Source organism: Quercus suber, unplaced genomic scaffold (assembly GCF_002906115.3).
Source record: "Quercus suber isolate HL8 unplaced genomic scaffold, Cork oak 2.0 scaffold_1054, whole genome shotgun sequence".
Taxonomy (NCBI): domain Eukaryota; kingdom Viridiplantae; phylum Streptophyta; class Magnoliopsida; order Fagales; family Fagaceae; genus Quercus; species Quercus suber.
The window spans coordinates 34571-40340 of NW_027070463.1; the positions used below are offsets into that span (position 1 = coordinate 34571).

The 5770-nt window shown below is 37.8% G+C and overlaps 1 long non-coding RNA gene across 1 annotated transcript; it reads right to left on the bottom strand.

The window, feature by feature from the left end:
• Window positions 1-1794: 1794 nt before the first annotated feature.
• Window positions 1795-2700, bottom strand: LOC136065623 (uncharacterized). Its single transcript, XR_010627245.1, has 3 exons — window positions 2414-2700; window positions 1926-2084; window positions 1795-1832 (listed from the first exon to the last, which is right to left on the bottom strand). It is a non-coding gene; the product is annotated as an uncharacterized LOC136065623 (long non-coding RNA).
• Between the last annotated feature and the right edge of the window lie 3070 nt (window positions 2701-5770).

Genomic DNA, 5770 nt, shown 5'->3' on the forward strand with positions numbered 1-5770 from the left:
GGCTACCCTCTAGCTGCGTTTCCCAAACCTGGCTAAAGCCTTTGATATGGTTTTGTCTATAGCTGCGTTTATAAAAACGCAGCTATAAACATTTTTTTCCCTTCTTAAATCTCAAATTCCTGCTTAAATTTGCATAAAGAAATACAAAGCAAGTTCCCAACAGATACTTAATAGTTTAAGTTGCTGCCATGTTTCCAGAGCAACTTATCCAAGTACAAAGCTCATCAGTGATTTGATAGTAGATGCAAAAGCTTTAATACTAAATCATGGCTCAGCAATACAGATATGCAAACCTGTCTCACACCCAAGGCAGCTTGCAGTGGAGTCATGGTATCATATGGAACCTGCCAGACAAAGACCTTATATGGACATTTATGACTTTAAATCACTGAAATTGAGCTGTTTTAGAAAGAAAGAGCACATAAGTTGAGGGTTGTTTTAACAAGAGGACATGCCTTGGCTGTCACTAGCTCCCACAGTACTATTGCAAAACTGAACACATCTGCTTTCTGATCATATGGTTGATGGTTTATAACCTTGTGAAAAAGAACAGCATTCCGCAGAAAAATGAGAAGTAAATAAGGAGTTGGCAAATACATCATGTTGCATATGAGTAAAAAAGCTGAAGTACATTAAAAAATGAATATAAAATCAAAGCTATAAGGTCCATTTTTTTTCTTGCAGAGAACGAAATGAAGCAAAATAAGTATATATCATCACTCTAGGAAAGATCTGCATCAGCTTAGGCCACTAAAGCATTAGCAAATACAGCATAAGGAAAATTGCAAAGCAAGCATGCCCGTATACTCACAAATGACATGCCAAGATAATGAAGGAATCCAACATTTTTCTCTTGAAGACATATGTATGTAATTAGTTTGCAGAAAGAGGCACATGTAATTTACAAAGTACCAAAAAAGTAAGCTGAAGACACAACTTCATTCAAGGAATTAATCTTTAAGACTGCAAGAGAAGGAGGTTGGGCGGTGAGGACATGCCAGCAGTGTCTATCAATGCCTACTATAATTATTTTCCCAAAAAAAAAAATGTTACAATAATTTTATTAAAACTCACATCTCTCAATGAATTTATAGTATAAAGGCCTATAAATACTAAATTTTTGTAAATAAAAAGAAAAAGAATGCTAAACCAAGTTCGTATATGAACCATAATCATATCTCCTTCATTGAATTTGGAATATAATCTTCTAATATTAGTTTGAGCCTTGTATATCTCATTCCTAAGTGCAACAATTCTTCTTAAGTTATCGTGAATTTCCTATGTGTGACTAGCAAATGTTTCAAGTTTGACACTTAATCTTGTAGTTGGAATAAAAAGAAAAGTAGTTCAAAGAATAAAATACGACTCATGGGCCTTTGGTACAGCCAAATCCCAAGAATCTAGAAATTATCAAATTACCCTGACTTTAATAAAGATTGATTAAAACTAAACAAAAAACAACATTACTTAGATAAACAATAAAATAAGACTCTTCAATTTAGGCTAGCTAAGCAAGATCCCAAGAGTCCAAAACACTCCATATTTTATCGCTTGAACATTAGAACCAACTTTTTGCCTTTTATAATTCTTCAAAAGGAGCTGCCATTCACGTTCCACTCATTAAATCATCTTAACCATGATATTGAATTTATCATTATAATCATGGTAATTTTCTAGTATAGTAGAGTCTACTTAGAAGAAAATTGCAAGGATATATTATTAACACAAACATTTAGTCATGTTCATTCCCAATTAGCAAAATAACTATAGACAGACCAAAAAAATGAAGAGCCATTTCTTGTTGACTTGTCGAACAGCCATTTCTACAAAAGCTGTTGGATGCATTGAAAAACTTCACACAGTCAATTCAACAAACAGATAGCAATCAATCAAAATTGCTTGAGGATGAAACAGAAAAACAATACCTTGTTGGAGCTGGAGTGGGTTTGATTGATTTTGGTGAAAACCCAGGTAGGGGAAAGGTATAAATTGTGGTTGGAAGTAGTTCTAGGGGCTTCAAAGAAGCCCTACAATCAAAGCAATACAGAAAATAGAGCGCCATTGAAGAGGAAGATGATTCTTTACTGTTTGTGGAGCAAAGCAAGAAGCATTTCATCAAACACATAATTTGCATTACAAACCACAAAAACATAACAGAAATAGAAAATAAAGACAAACCCAAAACAAATCAATGAAAATACAACGAAACAAAACGCACAAACAAACGAACAAAACCCCAACAAAACCCATAATAAATCAAATGAACCCAAGCAAACCCACAGAAAAAAAATATATATATATATATATATATATTCAAATGAAACCCACATCCCAGAGCCTATATGCATTAAGATTGAGTAGAAATAGAGAAATAGAGAGGTCAACGAAGAAGACAAAAGTTAGAGTGATGTACCTTTGTTGCCATGAGAAATAGAGAAAGAAGAAGAGCTTGTGGTGCCGAAGAAGAGGGCGAGACCGAGAGCGCGAGACCGAGAGCGAGACTGAGAGGGAGATTGACAACGTGTGGGAGATTGAGAGGGAGATAGCGAGATTGAGAGGGAGATTTGAGAGGGAGAGAGCGAGATTGAGAGGGAGATAGCGAGATTGAGAGGGAGATTTGAGATTGAGAAAGTGATAGATGAGGGAGTAATGGTTTAAGTGTGGGTAATTGGGGTTTTGGTGTTCTGGTATTCTGAGAGTGAGAAGTGAGTGAGAAATGGAAATGGTTTAGGTATTAGAAATAAAAATGAGTTTAAGTGGACCTGGGAAATTTTTTTAAACAGTACTCGAGCTTCCCAAGCTCGAGTACTGTATTGAATTTTTTAAATCCAATTGCTACAAGCAATTGGCGCCAATACAGATTAATACCCGAGTTTAGTGAACTCGGGTATCTCATTGAACAGTACTCGAGCTCAGGAAGCTCGAGTACTGTTTGGACTTCTTGAATCAGCTGTCATGTCAGCGTGCCACGGTGGAAGTAAAAAACATAATACTCGAGTTCACCAAACTCGAGTACTTAAAAAGGTGGCAGATCTCCAATTATTTCCGAAACAGTGTTTTTTGGCAAAATATTACGAAAATTGATGGTAATGGACCATTTTGGCCAAAAAATTATCATGTTTTTTCCAAACAAACTTGAGGCCGACAAAGTCATGACCCATTTTGACTTTAAGCCCATTGGCAAATTAAAAGGCGTCCAAATATTTCAAAACTTAGGACCTAAGGTATAAGTGGGCCTACCAAAAACCAATAATAATAAAGGTATAAGTGGGTCATGGGCTTCGTAAAGTGATTGTGGTGAACTCTTTTTCTTTTTCTTTTTTTTTTTTTTTTTTTTTTTTGAGAAAAAAATAAATTTTATTGGAATAAATCCAATTGCAATTTAACATCCAAATTACTAGGTGGAAATTCTACTCATACATTCGTGTCTACAAATAAAATTGTTCTCTTAGCCAAGGCATGAGTTAACCTATTTTCTTCCGGACGAACATGGCTGAACTTGCAAAGCCGAAGAGGAGCACCTAAACTCTTACATTCATCAGTCACATGACCAAATAATGTGCAGCATTTCCTCAACTCAGGGCAGTGATGATCCTTTAACAATCCCCTCTATCTCTACATTGAACAAGCTTAGCTCCTTAGCGAATAAAACTGCACGACGAGCTGCCATAGCCTCTGCCAACTCCACAGATTGAATAAGGGGAATTTTTTGACTTAGAGCAACAATTATTTGACCCATATGATCACAGAACACCATTCCAATACCAGCATAACCCGAAGCATCAAAGAAAGCCGCATCAAAATTACCCTTGTAAATCTGCTCAGACGGCGGAGACCAGTGAGCCTAAGCACGCCTGGGAATAGCCCGAGATGGCTATTGATTCGTGTCAAGATGCTCCATTACATATTCCTTCGCTCAACTTCCCAACTCGTGTAGACTCCAAGATGGCTGCTTCTCTTTAAGCTGATTCCGACGTTGCCACAAGCTCCACGCTATGGTGAAGAACAAGGCAACCCAAAACTGAGAGCACCTATGCATCACCCCCTCAAGCAAGTTGACATAAGTCCTATATTGTTTCTAGAATAAAGGTGCAAAGCCCGGATCAGATTTCCACACAAACTAAACTTGATCACACAACCAGAGACTGTGCAGTAACGTCTCCTGATGCCCATCGCACTGGTCGCAGGTTTCATCAATAGTGATGTGTCGAGCTCGCAAGTTTTCCTTCATCGGAATCAAGTCTTTTGCTGCACGCCAATTAAGTGTCTAATCTTATTAGAAGCCCGTATTTTCCAGATTTTTTTCCACAAGCTCTGTTCCCCTGTACCCATGGAAGAACTTGGAGAATTGCTTACTTTTGTCGATGCCAGAAAGCGAAATGCACTCCTAACACCGTAGGTACCATCCACTGTCAAAGGCCAGGCAAAAAGTTCCTCATCACGGCCCTTACCAACCTGAATCCGACTCACCAACTCAGCTTCCCAAGGATAGAACGATTCTTCTAGTTTGCCAAGATCCCATATCCTTGTGTTCAGGTAAAACAACTCACTAACCCGAGTTATGGTGGACCCATCTTGTGGAGATATAATTTTTTTATAGGTTGGGTCCAGGAGCCATCTTTGCTTCCACACTTCAATCTCATGCCCACTACCTACTCTCCAAATAGCACACTTCTCTATAACCTCCTGAGCCAGCAAAATACTCTGCCATGCATAAGAGCATTTTTTAGGAATAGGGGCTTCCAAAAGACTCCCATGAGGAAAATACTTCACACTAAAAACCTTTTAAAGCAATGTATCATTTTGGTGAATTAATCTCCACACCTATTTGGCCAATAAAGCATTGTTGAATTTTTGGATGTCTCTAAAGCCCATCCCACCAACCGAGTTTGATAAGCACAAAGAGCTCCATTTCACCAAATGGATCTTTTTTGAATCACCATGACCCCACCAAAACTTATGGATCATTGTTTCAATTTCCTTACACATGCTAACTAGCATTTTAAAAACACTAATCGAGTAAGCAGGAATGGATTAGATGACTGCCTTGATCATGACCTCCTTCCCAACTTGTGACAAAAGCTTTTCCTTCCAACCTTGCATTCTTGCCCATGTGTGCTCCTTCGCATTGGTAAAGCAAGCTTTCTTCTCTTTGCCAATAAAAGAAAGAAGTCCCAAATATTTTTCATAGTATTGTATAGCTGGTACATTAAGAACCTCTTTGAAAACATCATGTGTCTGTGCATTAGTATTCTTGCTAAAAAATAGAGTAGTTTTTTCCTTGTTTATAATCTGACCCAATGCCACCTCATAATAATTCAACAACGTTTGAATTTTATGGCATTCCTCCAAAGTAGATTTGCAAAAGATAAGACAATCATCTACAAAAAATAGGTGAGTAAGTTCAGGCCCATTCCTACATAGGAAAAACCCCCCTCAATGTCTCCCTCCATGGCTACCCTCCTAAAGATGGCATTCAACCCTTTTGCACAGAGCAAAAATAAATAAGGAGAGAGGGGGTCACCCTGCCTCAACCCCCTAAAGGGGGAAATCAGACCCTTTGGCTCCTCATTTACAAGGATGGAATAAGAAACTGTGCATATACACTTCATAATCAAAGCCAACCAAGAAGCTTGGAAACCCATCTTTAAGAGTATTTTTTCAAGAAAAATCCACTCCACATGGTCATAGGCCTTACTCATATCCAACTTTAAAGCCATAAAACCCTTTTTTCCTGTGCAATTAGTCTTCATATGATGCAAAGATTCAA